Source organism: Pseudophryne corroboree, chromosome 6, assembly GCF_028390025.1.
Source record: "Pseudophryne corroboree isolate aPseCor3 chromosome 6, aPseCor3.hap2, whole genome shotgun sequence".
NCBI lineage: Eukaryota > Metazoa > Chordata > Amphibia > Anura > Myobatrachidae > Pseudophryne > Pseudophryne corroboree.
In genome coordinates, this window is record NC_086449.1 from 350904257 (window position 1) to 350920688 (window position 16432).

Consider the following 16432-nt stretch of genomic DNA (forward strand, 5'->3'; position numbering starts at 1 on the left):
TTAGCAACGTGATTGGCCTGTAAGAACCTAATAGCTGAGGGTCTTTCCCCTGCTTTGGTAATAATGTGGTATGTGATTCATTGAATCCTGAAATTTTTTTTGGTATAATTCTTGTAAAGCAGGAAGAAAGTTATTCATCAATATTTTGTAATAATCCCCTGAAAGGCCATCCGGTCCTGGAGCCTCTCGCAGTTGTAAATTTTTGATGACCCCTGCAATTTCTTCAAGGGTAATTGAACCATATCCCGTTGTTCCTGCGATAGTTGTGGAAGTCTAGCTTCCTGTAGTATATGGGTCTGGAGCTCTATATCTATATTCTGGAGCTCTATATGGTTCTGGAGCTCTATATCAATTGGCTTATCCTGAAACAAATTTAATATACGCTTGGAATCTGTAGCGGGTATTTTCACGGGGAGTTTTAATAGCCGTAATGTAGTTTCTCGACTTCCAATGGCGAGACATGGTTGCCAGCAATCTGCCCGCCTTATTTCCCCATCTATAATATTTATGTTTTGAGATTTCCAAAGAGTTTTTAGCCTGAGAAATTAGAAAACTTTCCAATAGCTGCCTAGCCTGCTTGTATGAAACCCAATTATCATCAGACAAGGTATATTCCCGAAACTTAGAGGTAACCTCCGCTCTAAGAGAATTATATAAAGTTTTGGACTCCTTTCTCTTAGCAACATATCCAATAATGTGACCCCTCATGACGGCCTCTAAGGATTGCCAAAAGAGAACAGGGTCATCCCAGTGGACTATGTTATCATCTACAAATTCCGACCATTTCCCATTCAGATAAAGTTTAAAGTCCTCGCTGGACACTTAGGCCCTCATTCCGAGTTGATCGTTCGCTAGCTACTTTTTGCAGCCGTGCAAATGCATAGTCGCCACCCACGGGGGAGTGTATTTTCGCTTTGCAAGTGTGCGATCGCATATGCAGCCGAGCGGTACAAAAACATTTTGTGCAAAACAAGACCAGCCCTGAAGTTACTTATCCTGTGCGATGATCCTAGCGACGGAGGTCCAGGAATTGATGTTAGATACCCTCCCTGCAAACACCTGGTCACGCCTGCGTTTTTCCTACCACTCCCAGAAAACGGTCAGTTGATACCCATAAACGCCCTTTTCCTGTCAATCTCCTTGTGATCGGCTGTGCGAATGGAATTGTCGCTAGAAGCATTGCACAGCAACGATGCGGTTTGTGCCCGTACAACGTGCGTGTGCATTGCGGTGCATACGCATGCACAGTTTTGCGTTTTTTTTACATGATCATTGCGCTGAGAAAATCGGCAGCGAGCGATCAACTCGGAATGACCACCTAAGTGTATTGGAAAGCTCTAGTTGCGATTCACCGATGTAGAATGTACCAAACTCAACGCAATGGAAATAGGAGCATGATCTGATATTATAATATACATTTTTGTCCGTAAAAGATTGGTAACCAGTGAATCTGAGATCAGTAAATAATCAATCCTTGAAAAAGATCGGTTGACACCTGAATGGAAAGTAAAGGACTTGTCGGAGGGGTTTAACAACCGCCATGGATCTGACAAATCTAAAGCTGTAATGAAAGATGAAATAATTTTCCATTGCGAGGAGTATGGATTATTAGGTGGAGGAGATTTATCCAATTGAGGATCGAGGACTGTATTAAAGTCCCCTGCCATGGTAAGAGGGAAATTATCACGCTGTCTTAAAATTTGCAGTATAACGTTGAAAAAGTGTTGAGTGTCCACATTTGGTGCATACAAATTTATTAGTGTATATTTATCATTATAAATCATAACATCCATTATTATTTACCTCCCCTCTTGGTCGACAATCTGATCCAATACAGTAACAGGTACATTTCTCCGAAAAATCATGGCGATGCCTCTGGACTTGGTTCAAAAAGGTGCGGAAATACATTGGGCAATCCAGGGAGCTCGAAGGGAGCAGTCGTGCCCTACTTTCCAGTGTGTCTCCTGGATAAACATTATAGCCGGATTTAATTTATGAAGATGGGACACAATACGTTTCCGTTTAACAGGACTATTTGCTCCCCCCACATTTCATGATACCAAATTTAAGTTTAGAGGAGTGTTTACTATATTATTTGTGTTTATTGACATTGCTAACCCACCCCCTCACGGGGTTGAATGATAGTAGCAGACCTCAAACTCATAAGAAAATTTAGGGTGAGACCATGTTCAGCAGGAAGGCGAGTGTCAACCCCTCCCTTCCAAGAACCAGTGGATCCCAAGACACAGGCGTTGTTACAAACTTATAGTTAAGATAAAGTATTAAAATACCTCCATGCTTCAATATACCATTTTCAAATTTTCCAAACTTAAACCAGCAGTGAAGAAAACCCTGCAGCATTTATGTTGTTTAGAGTGAAACAACCAATAAAATCCTATTGATTTTATGTATACCAACCAGACAAACCAACAGCAATAAAGGGGAAAGGAAAAAGGAAATACAAAGGAAAGATCCGAAGCTCTGCTTTTATATAATCATTTTAATGTTGTGTTCCCTGTGGTCCATATTTGATTTGAACTTGTTGGTTTTTGTTCCAATTTTGCAAAATTTGCAGCCCACACATAGGCCCTCATTCCGAGTTGTTCGCAGCAAGATGTTTTCGCAAGCTTTGCACACGCTAAGCCGCGCAACTGGCCGCAGTGCAATCTTCGCATAGTAAATTGCGAAACGTAAGATTTCAATTGCGATTACACACGCTTCTTAGCTTTCTGACGTAATTCAATTACTCAGGAGTTCTGCGATCAGTCCGTGCTTGTGTTCTGATAGACGCTCCATCTGAAAACACACCCAGCGTTCGCCCAGACACTCCTCCGTTTCTTCAGCCACTCCCGCGTTTTTCCCAGAAATGGTAGCGTTTTTTCGCACACACCCATAAAACGGCCTGTTTCCGCCCAGAAACACCCACTTCCTGTCAATCACATTACGATCACCAGAACGAAGAAAAAGCCGTGAGTAAAATTCCTAACTGCATAGCAAATTTACTTGGCGCAGTCGCACTGCGGACATTGCGCATGCGCATTCGCGACTAATCGCTCCGTTGCGAAAAAAAAATAACGAGCGAACAACTCGGAATGACCCCCATAGAAAAAAACTGTTTATGTTGAGACTCAACCAATTGTCATCAGGAATGTCTGTGAATAGTGGGAGCAAGGTTTTGTTTCCATGAAGGTGCTTTATTGAATAGAACTAGTTCTAGGAGAGGATCTATTGTAGACTATTTTTTTGTCAAGCATGCCAATGTTTGGAGAGCGTTTTTGATGCATTGCATAGTCGCTATAAACCGTAACAGTGTAAATGGGGTTCTTGAAAGAACAATCTTTTAAGTTAGGCAAAAGGATTTTTTTTTCTTCTGTTGGATAAACAGTTTCTTCAGATTCAGCTTGGTCTTTGAATATAAGATTATTTGTACAGTGAGTCGCATGATAGGGATATCCTATATGGGTTTATGGCAACTAGAAGGTTTGAGGTCATTGTTGGAATCTACCTCTTTAAAATATGTACAGGCTTCTATCTTACTGTTGGTGACATGGATCTCCAAATCTAAAAACACAATAAAAAGAGATTTGGAGACATATGCAATTAGCCACAGTTAATTACCGCAGCCAATTGTTCTACCAGGGGCTGTCCAATTAGCCCCGTAAACCCATGGCTTGCACTGGCTTATCTGGGATTTTGTTGCACCTGCCTCAGGCAGGCGAAACCAAATCCCCGGAAATAACCCCGTTTTCATCCGATAACGGGGCTGTTTCTACTGAAAACACACAGTTTTCACTGAACCTGTGTGTGTTCAGGAGATAATGTAATTTTTTTTTACAGGTGACCAAATTGGATAGCCGGTAAAAAAAAGACTGGTGAAACATCGGGAAAAATTGCGAAAAACGTCTGTTTTTCACACCTGATATATTTTCACCTCTAATTGGATACCCCAGTTACTGTTTAAAAACTCAAAGTCTCATTGCTTCTTCTTTCAAAATAAAAATAATATCACCAATATAGGGGTATATGCAATTGCGGTCGAATTCCCGAAAATGTCGAAAAACGGGACATTTTCACCCAAAAAATTTTTTCGACAATGCAATTCAGTACTTTTCGCCAAAAAAACGGACTTTCCAAATTCGACTTTTTGAAATTCGACAAAAGTATATTCAATTGAAGATTGTAAATTCGACAACAGTGCTTTTAGACAGTAAATTTGTCATTTTCAATCCGCCACACTTTGCTGGCGGAATCTAATAAAAAAAATTTAAAAACATGTTTTTTTTGTGTTTTTTTAATTGGTAATAGCATATCTATTTATATTAGAAGGGATTAGGTACTTGGTTTGTCTATTTTGGAGGCACAAGTATTATTTATATTTTGAAAAAATAAGAATTTACTTACCGATAATTCTATTTCTCGTAGTCCGTAGTGGATGCTGGGGACTCCGTAAGGACCATGGGGAATAGCGGCTCCGCAGGAGACTGGGCACAAAAGTAAAGCTTTAGAACTACCTGGTGTGCACTGGCTCCTCCCCCTATGACCCTCCTCCAAGCCTCAGTTAGGATACTGTGCCCGGACGAGCGTACACAATAAGGAAGGATTTTGAATCCCGGGTAAGACTCATACCAGCCACACCAATCACACCGTACAACTCGTGATCTAAACCCAGTTAACAGCATGATAACAGAGGAGCCTCTAGAAAAGATGGCTCACTACAGCAATAACCCGATTTTTTGGTAACAATAACTATGTACCAGTATTGCAGACAATCCGCACTTGGGATGGGCGCCCAGCATCCACTACGGACTACGAGAAATAGAATTATCGGTAAGTAAATTCTTATTTTCTCTAACGTCCTAAGTGGATGCTGGGGACTCCGTAAGGACCATGGGGATTATACCAAAGCTCCCAAACGGGCGGGAGAGTGCGGATGACTCTGCAGCACCAAATGAGAGAACTCCAGGTCCTCCTCAGCCAGGGTATCAATTTTGTAGAATTTTACAAACGTATTTGCTCCTGACCAAGTAGCTGCTCTGCAAAGTTGTAAAGCCGAGACCCCTCGGGCAGCCGCCCAAGATGAGCCCATCTTCCTTGTGGAGTGGGCATTTACAGATTTTTGGCTGTGGCAGGCCTGCCACAGAATGTGCAAGCTGAATTGTACTACAATCCAACGAGCAATAGTCTGCTTAGAAGCAGGAGCACCCAGCTTGTTGGGTGCATACAGGATAAACAGCGAGTCAGATTTTCTGACTCCAGCCGTCCTGGAAACATATATTTTCAGGGTCCTGATAACGTCTAGCAACTTGGAGTCCTCCAAGTCCCTAGTAGCCGCAGGCACCACAATAGGTTGGTTCAGGTGAAATGCTGAAAACACCTTAGGGAGAAACTGAGGACGAGTCCTCAATTCCGCCCTGTCCGAATGGAAAATCAGATAAGGGCTTTTACAGGATAATGCCGCCAATTCTGACACGCGCCTGGCCCAGGCCAGGGCCAACAGCATGACCACTTTCCATGTGAGATATTTTAACTCCACAGATTTAAGTGGTTCAAACCAATGTGACTTTTGGAACCCAAAAACTACATTGAGATCTCAAGGTGCCACTGGAGGCACAAAAGGAGGCTGTATATGCAGTACCCCTTTTACAACGTCTGAACTTCAGGGACTGAAGCTAGTTCTTTTTGGAAGAAAATTGACAGGGCCGAAATTTGAACCTTAATGGACCCCAATTTCAGGCCCATAGACACTCCTGTTTGCAGGAAATGTAGGAATCGACCCAGTTGAATTTCCTCCGTCGGGCCTTATTGGCCTCGCACCACGCAACATATTTTCGCCAAATGCGGCGATAATGTTTTGCGGTTACATCCTTCCTGGCTTTGATCAGGATAGGGATGACTTCATCCGGAATGCCTTTTTTCCTTCAGGATCCGGCGTTCAACCGCCATGCCGTCAAACGCAGCCGCGGTAAGTCTTGGAACAGACAGGGTCCTTGCTGGAGCAGGTCCCTTCTTAGAGGTAGAGGCCACGGATCCTCCGTGAGCATCTCTTGAAGTTCCGGTTACCAAGTCCTTCTTGGCCAATCCGGAGCCACGAATATAGTGCTTACTCCTCTCCATCTTATCAATCTCAGTACCTTGGGTATGAGAGGCAGATGAGGGAATACATACACTGACTGGTACATCCACGGTGTTACCAGAGCGTCTACAGCTATTGCCTGAGGGTCCCTTGACCTGGCGCAATACCTGTCGAGTTTTTCCCAACGGTTTATAATCATGTGGAAGACTTCTGGGTGAAGTCCCCACTCTCCCGGGTGGAGGTCGTGTCTGCTGAGGAAGTCTGCTTCCCAGTTGTCCACTCCCGGAATTGCTGACAGTGCTATCACATGATTTTCCGCCCAGCGAAGAATCCTTGCAGCTTCTGCCATTGCCCTTCTGCTTCTTGTGCCACCCTGTCTGTTTACGTGGGTGACTGCCGTGATGTTGTCCGACTGGATCAACACCGGCTGACCTTGAAGCAGAGGTCTTGCTAAGCTTAGAGCATTGTAAATGGCCCTTAGCTTCAGGATATTTATGTGAAGTGATGTCTCCAGGCTTGACCACAAGCCCTGGAAATTCCTTCCCTGTGTGACTGCTCCCCAGCCTCGCAGGCTGGCATCCGTGGTCACCAGGTACCCAGTCCTGAATGCCGAATCTGCGGCCCTCTAGAAGATGAGCACTCTGCAACCAACACAGGAGGGACACCCTTGTTCTTGGTGACAGGGTTATCCGCTGATGCATCTGAAGATGCGACCCGGACCATTTGTCCAGCAGGTCCCACTGGAAAGTTCTTGCGTGGAATCTGCCGAATGGGATTGCTTCGTAGGAAGCCACCATTTTACCCAGAACCCTTGTGCATTGATGCACTGAGACTTGGCTCGGTTTTAGGAGGTTCCTGACTAGCTCGGATAACTCCCTGGCTTTCTCCTCCGGGAGAAACACCTTTTTCTGGACTGTGTCCAGGATCATCCCTAGGAACAGAAGACGAGTCGTCGGAACCAGCTGCGATTTTGGAATATTGAGAATCCAATCGTGCTGCCGCAACACTACCTGAGATAGTACTACACCGACCTCCAACTGTTCCCTGGATCTTACCCTTATCAGGGAATCGTCCAAGTAAGGGATAACTAAAATTCCCTTCCTTCGAAGGAATATCATCATTTCGGCCATTACCTTGGTAAAGACCCGGGGTGCCGTGGACCATCCATACGGCAGCGTCTGAACTGATAGTGACAGTTCTGTACCATAAACCTGAGGTACCCTTGGTGAGAAGGGTAAATTTGGACATGAAGGTAAGCATCCTCGATGTCCAGAGACATCATGTAGTCCCCTTCTTCCAGGTTCGCAATCACTGCTCTGAGTGACTCAATCTTGAATTTGAACCTCTGTATGTAAGTGTTCAAAGATTTTAGATTTAGAATCGGTCTCACCGAGCCGTCCGGCTTCGGTACCACAACAGTGTGGAATAATACCCCGTTCCCTGTTGCAGGAGGGGTACCCTGATTATCACCTGCTGGGAATACAGCTTGTGAATGGCTTCCAAAACTGTCTCCCTGTCAGAAGGAGACATCGGTAAAGCCGACTTTAGGAAACGGCGAGGGGGAGACGTCTCGAATTCCAATTTGTACCCCTGAGATATCACCTGAAGGATCCAGGGGTCTACTTGCGAGTGAGCCCACTGCGCGCTGAAATTCATTGAGACGGGCCCCCCACCGTGCCTGATTCTGCTTGTAAAGCCCCAGCGTCATACTGAGGGCTTGGCAGAGGCGGGAAAGGGTTTCTGTTCCTGGGAACTGGCTGATTTCTGCAGCCTTTTTCCTCTCCCTCTGTCACGGGGCAGAAATGAGGAACCTTTTGCCCGCTTGTCCACGAAAAGACTGCGCCTGATAATACGGCGTCTTCTTATGTTGAGAGGCGACCTGGGGTACAAATGTGGATTTCCCAGCTGTTGCCGTGGCCACCAGGTCTGAAAGACCGGCCCCAAATAACTCCTCCCTTTAATAAGGCAATACTTCCAAATGGCGTTTGGAATCCGCATCACCTGACCACTGTCGTGTCCATAACCCTCTACTGGTAGAAATGGACAACGCACTTAGACTTGATGCCAGTCGGCAAATATTCCGCTGTGCATCACGCATATATAGAAATGCATCTTTTAAATGCTCTATAGGCAAAAATATACTGTCCCTATCTAGGGTATCAATATTTTCAGTCAGGGAATCCGACCACGCCAACCCAGCACTGCCCATCCAGGCTGAGGCGATTGCTGGTCGCAGTATAACACCAGTATGTGTGTAAATACATTTTAGGATACCCTCCTGCTTTCTATCAGCAGGATCCTTAAGGGCGGCCATCTCAGGAGAGGGTAGAGCCCTTACAAGCGTGTGAGCGCTTTATCCACCCTAGGGGGTGTTTCCCAACGCACCCTAACCTCTGGCGGGAAAGGATATAATGCCAATAACATTTTAGAAATTATCAGTTATCGGGGGAAACCCACGCATCATCACACACCTCATTTAATTTCTCAGATTCAGGAAAACTACAGGTAGTTTTTCCTCACCGAACATAATACCCCTTTTTGGTGGTACTCGTATTATCAGAAATGCGTAAAACATTTTTCATTGCCTCCATCATGTAACGTGTGGCCCTACTGGAAGTCACATTTGTCTCTTCACCGTCGACACTGGAGTCAGTATCCGTGTCGGCGTCTATATCTGCCATCTGAGGTAACGGGCGCTTTAGAGCCCCTGACGGCCTATGAGACGTCTGGACAGGCACAAGCTGAGTAGCCGGCTGTCTCATGTCAACCACTGTCTTTTATACAGAGCTGACACTGTCACGTAATTCCTTCCAACAGTTCATCCACTCAGGTGTCGACCCCCTAGGGGGTGACATCCCTATTACAGGCAATCTGCTCCGTCTCCACATCATTTTTCTCCTCATACATGTCGACACAAACGTACCGACATACAGCACACACACAGGGAATGCTCTGATAGAGGACAGGACCCCACTAGCCCTTTGGGGAGACAGAGGGAGAGTTTGCCAGCACACACCAGAGCGCTATATATATACAGGGATAACCTTATATAAGTGTTTTTCCCCTTATAGCTGCTGTATCTTTAATACTGCGCGTAATTAGTGCCCCCCCTCTCTTTTTTAACCCTTTCTGTAGTGTAGTGACTGCAGGGGAGAGCCAGGGAGCTTCCCTCCAACGGAGCTGTGAGGGAAAATGGCGCCAGTGTGCTGAGGAGATAGGCTCCGCCCCCTTATCGGCGGCCTTATCTCCCGTTTTTCTATGTATTCTGGCAGGGGTTAAATGCATCCATATAGCCCAGGAGCTATATGTGATGCATTTTTTGCCATCCAAGGTGTTTTTATTGCGTCTCAGGGCGCCCCCCCCCCCCCAGCGCCCTGCACCCTCAGTGACCGGAGTGTGAAGTGTGCTGAGAGCAATGGCGCACAGCTGCAGTGCTGTGCGCTACCTTGTTGAAGACAGGACGTCTTCTGCCGCCGATTTTCCGGACCTCTTCTGTCTTCTGGCTCTGTAAGGGGGCCGGCGGCGCGGCTCTGGGACCCATCCATGGCTGGGCCTGTGATCGTCCCTCTGGAGCTAATGTCCAGTAGCCTAAGAAGCCCAATCCACTCTGCACGCAGGTGAGTTCGCTTCTTCTCCCCTTAGTCCCTCGATGCAGTGAGCCTGTTGCCAGCAGGTCTCACTGAAAATAAAAAACCTAAAACTAAACTTTTCACTAAGCAGCTCAGGAGAGCCACCTAGTGTGCACCCTTCTCGTTCGGGCACAAAATCTTAACTGAGGCTTGGAGGAGGGTCATAGGGGGAGGAGCCAGTGCACACCAGGTAGTTCTAAAGCTTTACTTTTGTGCCCAGTCTCCTGCGGAGCCGCTATTCCCCATGGTCCTTACGGAGTCCCCAGCATCCACTTAGGACGTTAGAGAAATATATATTTTTTTTTAATGGAATGGTAAAAATCAGAAAATAAAATGCGTGGGGTCCCCCCTCCTAAGCATAACCAGCCTCGGGCTCTTCGAGCCGGTCCTGGTTCTAAAAATCCGGGGGGAAAACGGACATGGGATCCCCCATATTTTTAAAACCAGCACCGGGCTCTGCGCCTGGTGCTGGTGCAAACAATACGGGGGACAAAAAGCGTAGGGGTCCCCCGTATTTTTTACACCAGCATCGGGCTCCACTAGCTGGGTAGATAATGCCACAGCCAGGGGTCACTTTTATACAGCGCCCTGCGGCCGTGGCATTAAATACGCAACTTTCATGGTGTCTGTGTCCTGTTTTTATTTGGGTATTTTTTCCCCAGTAGAACTACAGGTACCAGCGGGCCCGTTTTTCTCCGCATGCTGGTACTTGTGGTTCTCCAAGTATCAGCTTGCGGGGGAGGCTTGCTGGGACTTGTAGTACTACTGGAAAAAACAATATTCTTTCATTTTTCCAAAGGCTATCAGCCCCCCATCCGCAGCCCTTATATGGGGGGGACAGCCTCGGGCTTCACCCCTGGCCCTTGGGTGGCTGGAGGGGGAGGGGGCCCTTGATTGAAGGGGTCCCCACTCCTCCAGGGTACCCCGGCCAGGGGTGACTAGTTGCGTATTTGATGCCACGGCCGCAGGGCGCTGTATAAAAGTGACCCCCGGCTGTGGCATTATCTACCCAGCTAGTGGAGCCCGATGCTGGTTTTAAAAATACGGGGGATCCCATGTCAGTTTTTCCCCCGGATTTTTAGAACCAGGACTGGCTCGAAGAGCCCGAGGCTGGTTATGCTTAGGAGGGGGGACCCGACGCAATTTTTTTTCCGTGTTTTTTTAACATTTTTTAAAATCTAATCAAAATCTGTCAAATCGGCCGTTTTTCGACAGCGGGACTGTCGAATCCGTTTTTTATTGAATATGTTGAATTCCAGCACACCCACCTGCCGGAATTCGACGGTCAAATTAAAAAACGGGCGAAAAATTGCCGCGATTCGCCGGCAATTGCATATACCCCATAGGATTTACAAATGATAATCCTTGCTAAAAAGGAATTGTTCTGCCAGATAGCGTTTTTCTCCCAAAATCCCATAAAAAGGTTGCTGCGCCCATAGAAGTCCATGGTATTTGTAAAAAGAACTGACCTTTTAACTTAAAATAGTTGTGCTCAAGGATAAAAGCTATGCTGACTAAAATGAATTGCATGTGTTTCATCTATAAATTCCTTTCATTCTTGAGGAAGAATTGGTTGCTTTTATGCCCTATTAGTGCCTGATGGATGTATACATGGAGGTGCCATCAATAGTGTAAAGCATAAAATTATCTCTCCATGTTATTGTCCATAAAATGTAAAATCATTTCTGTTGCATCTCTTATGTAGGATGGTAATTTAGATACTGCTTTTTGCAATAGTAGAAGTAGATCCCACGTCTCTGCATATTACACCAACAGTAACAGAAAGAACCATATAACTTCCTTCACTTATACGTTTCAAGCCCTCTGCACTGCATGCACAAATCCAGATACCTGCACATGTGCCAAGCCATACGCATCTATGCAAGTGTACCATCCTGATACAAACACTTGTGCAGAGAAAAATAGGAAACCTTTACACTGGTGCTATCGCTGATATGTGGAACCTGTATGATTGAGAAACGTTCTCTCAAAGTTCACCAATGTGTCAACCAAATCTTCTCTTAACAAGTTGTCCACTATATGTCCACCGTCATAGTGATACCTCTTAATCTCCTCTCTCACATTGGGTCAGCTGTGCAGATATGCAGCTCCATATGAGGAGGAAAGATGGAAAACATATATGCAGTATCCTCTTAGCCGCAGTAAATTACTGTGGCTAAAGGTCTCACTGGTGACTATCGTATTAGCCCAATAAGCCGGCAGGCGAAACCAAATCCCCGGAAACAAACGAAAATGGGTCTGTTTCTCACAAAAACACACAGGTTTCACTGAACCTGTGTGTTTGTGGGAGAAATTTTTTTACGGCTGATCTAATTGGATAGCCTGTAAAAAAAATAAAAAAAAATAAAAAAATCAGTGATACATCAGGAAAAACTGCTGTTTTTCTGCTATGTTTTACTCGGTCTAATAGGATACCACCCATAGTGTAATATGTTTTTATGACAAATGTGTATCATAAAAATAGCACATAAAAAGGATATACATAAGTCAATTCTGAAGCGTTTTGTGTGTATGACACCAAGAAAGGAGTCCTGGGTTTCTCCCAACTTGTGTCACACCAACATCGGATATCACTTTCAGTCACAGCCACTGCTGATGTGTTTCAACCTGCAGAGGGTCTTTTTGTCAAGGCGAATATCAGGGTCACTTGTGGAGCTAGACATTATCACTATCAATGTACGCTTGCTCCAACCCTATACCTGGTGCAAGAGATCCGTCAGAAATCAGACATATCTTTACATACACACAACTCAGCATAGCCTGCAATTCTGCCTACACACCCTCGCCGAACTTTGCCAGTGTGCAATTTCTCAATTTTTACCCAATTATGACCCTTCTGATGCACGTGACGATGTAACGGAGTTGAATATGACTGCGAGTCACTCACACTGGAGCAAAGTGCATTCGTTCCGACATTAGAACAAACGCCCTTGAGCCCGGATCCTGTGTATAAAGGATAAAACGATCATGTTCATGACCATAAACAAGGTCACCAGCGATATTTCTAGGTTTGATGTGCAGCACATCTAAACCTAGTGTCCATCACTAGTGACCACGAGAGCTCGATCACCCATACACATTGAGCGATGTTGGCGATTTGTCATTACTAAATGGCAGTTCAGCTGACACTGCTCCAGTGTGTACCCAGCTTTAATAAAAAATTGTATGGATTCCTAGTAACTGGCACACAACAAGCTGCCGGGAGTAGAGTCACATCAAGAATTGTCATCACATTTCAACAAATACAAAAAAAAAAAGAAAAAAAAAAGAGGAGGATTCAACTCTATTAGTATTAAGCGCTATAAATGAATAGAGATGGAATATATACAACGTCCCTTTTTGGATGAGTCAAAGGTGATCCTGTTGGTTATACTGATTCTCTTGATGATCTCTTCCAAGCTTATTTCTTCACTCAAAGTACCGTAGGCGGGAAAAAAGGACAAATGAGTAGGACAGTCATAAAAGGGATACACAAAATGAATCACACCCTTGGTGACGTTGAAAAGACTGGTTGAACAGTTTAGGATAATAAGCGTACCCTGACTCACAATCTATAATGTGATGTTATACATATCAAGGCTTCTTTTCCAAAACGGTAAAACTTCTCAGCACCAGATAGTTTCCACCAAATGTTCACAGGGCCTAATTCAGACCTGACTGCAGCAGCAAAATTGTTCTCTAATGTGCACTACAGGTAGGGCAAATATAACATGTGCAGAGTGTTAGATTTGGGTGGAGTGACTTTAAACCGAAATCTAAATTGCAGTGTAAAAATAAAGCAGTCAGTATTTACCCTGCGCAGAAACAAAATAACCCACCCAAATCTAAATTTCTGTGCACGTTATACGTTATATTCCCCCCCCCCCCCATAGTGAACATGGTTTTGCCCATTACAGAACAATCTTGCTGCTGCAATCAGGTCTGATTAAGGCCCACAGACCTAAATAGCAGGTAGGCGTGGCTACCCCACTAAATGGTAAATCAGGAATAGACCAGGAACATCAAGGTATCTTTAACACAGAGGGTGGTTGCAGAAGATAAGCGTACCCTACTTATGGTGGGTGTGAATAATGTGAAGCATATAAACGTTTCTTTTATGTATCAATCTTAGATGCATACTTTTATAGACCCCTTCATCCAACATATACAGTCAAAAGACATCAGAGCAATGGTCAAAAGCCCCAATTTTTTTTTTTATTGAAACCACATGACAGCAGGGAGAGAAAGCAATCGGTCCAGTACAAATGCCAAGGTGTTTGAAATGGGTAATCCAAGAGCAAAAACATATAAACAATTCAAAAAATGTAAAAAATAAATAGAACAAACATATCGGCTATAAAAATTAGTACATCATACCTCCGGAGATTAAAAAAAAATTGGCTGTTCACACTCCCTTTTGTCTACACGTTTCGGCTGACCTGTATCCACTGTATCACTAATGACCTGTACAAGAAAGTAGTTTTGCATTAACTGTTTTGATTGATCTTCTTTTGGGGTGGAAAAGCATGTTATAGTATAGTAACTCCCAGTACTAAAACTTAAAGAACTGCTTGTATTTGCTATAAAACTATACACCATATTGGAAATATGATTTAAATACTACACACCATATAGGAAAACAAAACAACAATCAGCAGAAGGTAATTGAGGGAAAACATAAGAGACACCGTCGTGGACATCCTAGACTTATGAACTCTCCGTGGATGACCGAGCGGCCGCCCCCCCCCCCCCCCCCCCCTCAGAGCCCGGGGCAGCGACTGGTGGGTGGATCGCCAGCCCAGGAAAGAGAATGACGGAGGCCGTCATGCGCCCTAGTGAGCTGGCAGTAACGGCACCAGTCTGCACTTCCCGCGATCCTGCTTTTGAACTTCCCGCGATGAACTGTCCTTCCTTCTGGGCAGCGCAGGGTCAGGCATTACAGGGTCGTCCGTCCTCTGCTTCACGGAGAAGTGGCTGGACGACCATATTGCAGACAACCCCATGTCTCTGCTGGGCTTCAGTCTCTTCAGGGCCGATCGCTCAAGGTTCGCTCAGGAAAAGTGAAGGGTGGTGGCATCTGCTTCTACATCAATGACAGATGGTGCACCAATGTCACGATCCTAGGCAAATCATGTAGCCCTCACCTGAAGATGCTAAGTATCAACTGTAACCCCTTCTATTCCTCCCCAGGAATTTGCCTCAATTGTCCTTGTGGGAGTGTAAATTCCCCCCCCCCCCTTGCTTGCGCGAACGAAGCCCTGCACCACCTGGTCGTATGCATATCCGACAAAGAACAAAAACACCCGACTCTCTGCTTATAGTGCTGGGCGACTTCAACAGAACTAACCTGAGCAAGGAGCTACCTAAGTACAAACAAGTCACGTGTCCCACTAGGGAAGGGCGCACCCTTGATCACTACTACACTAACCTCAAGTCTGCCTTCCGGCCTATCCCGTGTGATGCACTCTGAACACTGCCTCGTCCACCTACTCCCTACTTATACACAGAAGCTGAGAGCGGTTAAGCCTGTCATCAAGACTTGCTTCGACTGCACGGAATGGGGAGTCTTCAAAGCCTGGGCAACCGAACTGAATGACCTGACAGACACTGTCACATCCTACATCAGCTACTGTGAGGACATGTGTGTACCTACCAAGACTTACCGCATTTACAACAACAACAAGCCCTGGTTCAATGCCCAGCTCAGGCAACTTCGTCGGGCCAAAGAGGAGGCCTATAGCAGCGGTGACAGAGCACTATACAACCGAACTAGGAACTTTCTGACTAAAGAAATCAGGCTAGCAAAAAAGCGGTTCTCAGTCAAGCTGACAAACTATCTCTCCACCAATGACCCCGTATCTGTATGGAAAGGAATGCAATCCATATCCAACTACAAGAAAACATTGAAGTCCACCACCATGCACCAAGACCTAGCAGACGAGCTGAACCACTTTTATTGCTGGTTCGCAAAAGAAGTCCCCTGCGACCCAATCACCTCTACGATGCCCCGAACACCGACGGCCAACTCTAAGCACTGCAAGTCGCCCAAGAAGAGGTGGAGGCGTTGTTCAAAAGGGCCAAACCCAGGAAAGCTCCGGGTCCTGATGGAGTGTCACCATCTGCCCTGAGAGCATGTGCGGGTCAGCTCACCCCAATATTCACCAAGATCTTCAACAAATCGCTGGAGCTACAGAAAGTCCCTTCTTGCCTCAAAAGGTCTACTATCGTCCCGGTCCCCAAGAATCCCTCTATCACGAACAACAGGCCGATAGCACTGACGTCTGTGGTCATGAAAATGTTGGAGTGTCTGGTTTTAAATTACCTGAAAACTGTGACTGGCCTCCAACTGGATCCCCTACAGTTCGCCTATCAAGCGAATCGGTATGTCAAGGATGCAGTCAACCTGGGCCTGCACTACATTCTACAGCACCTAGACATTCCCAATACCTACACGAGGGTCCTGTTTGTCGATTTCAGCTTGGCCTTCAATACAATCGTCCCCAGCATCCTCCACCCCAAATTACTTCACCCAAAGGTCCCAGAAGCTACCTGTAGACTTCCTGACAGATAGGACACAGGTGGTGAAAATAGGAATTTAATACCTACCGGTAATTCCTTTTCTTGTAGTCCGTATTGGATACTTGGGATCTGTTCTTTAGCACCATGGGGTATAGATCGGGTCCACTGGAGCATGGCACTTTAAAACATTTAGTGTGTGTGTGTGTGTGTG

The 16432-nt window shown here is 45.5% G+C and overlaps 1 long non-coding RNA gene across 1 annotated transcript in view; it reads right to left on the reverse strand.

The window, feature by feature from the left end:
- The window catches only part of LOC134932278 (uncharacterized), a 46893-nt gene extending 32731 nt beyond the window's left edge, over positions 1-14162 (reverse strand). The window contains exons 1-2 of the long non-coding RNA XR_010179292.1: positions 14080-14162; positions 1804-1964 (exon numbers count right to left, since the gene is read on the reverse strand). This is a non-coding gene — a long non-coding RNA (uncharacterized LOC134932278). The remainder of the gene's footprint in view (positions 1-1803; positions 1965-14079) is intronic.
- Between the last annotated feature and the right edge of the window lie 2270 nt (positions 14163-16432).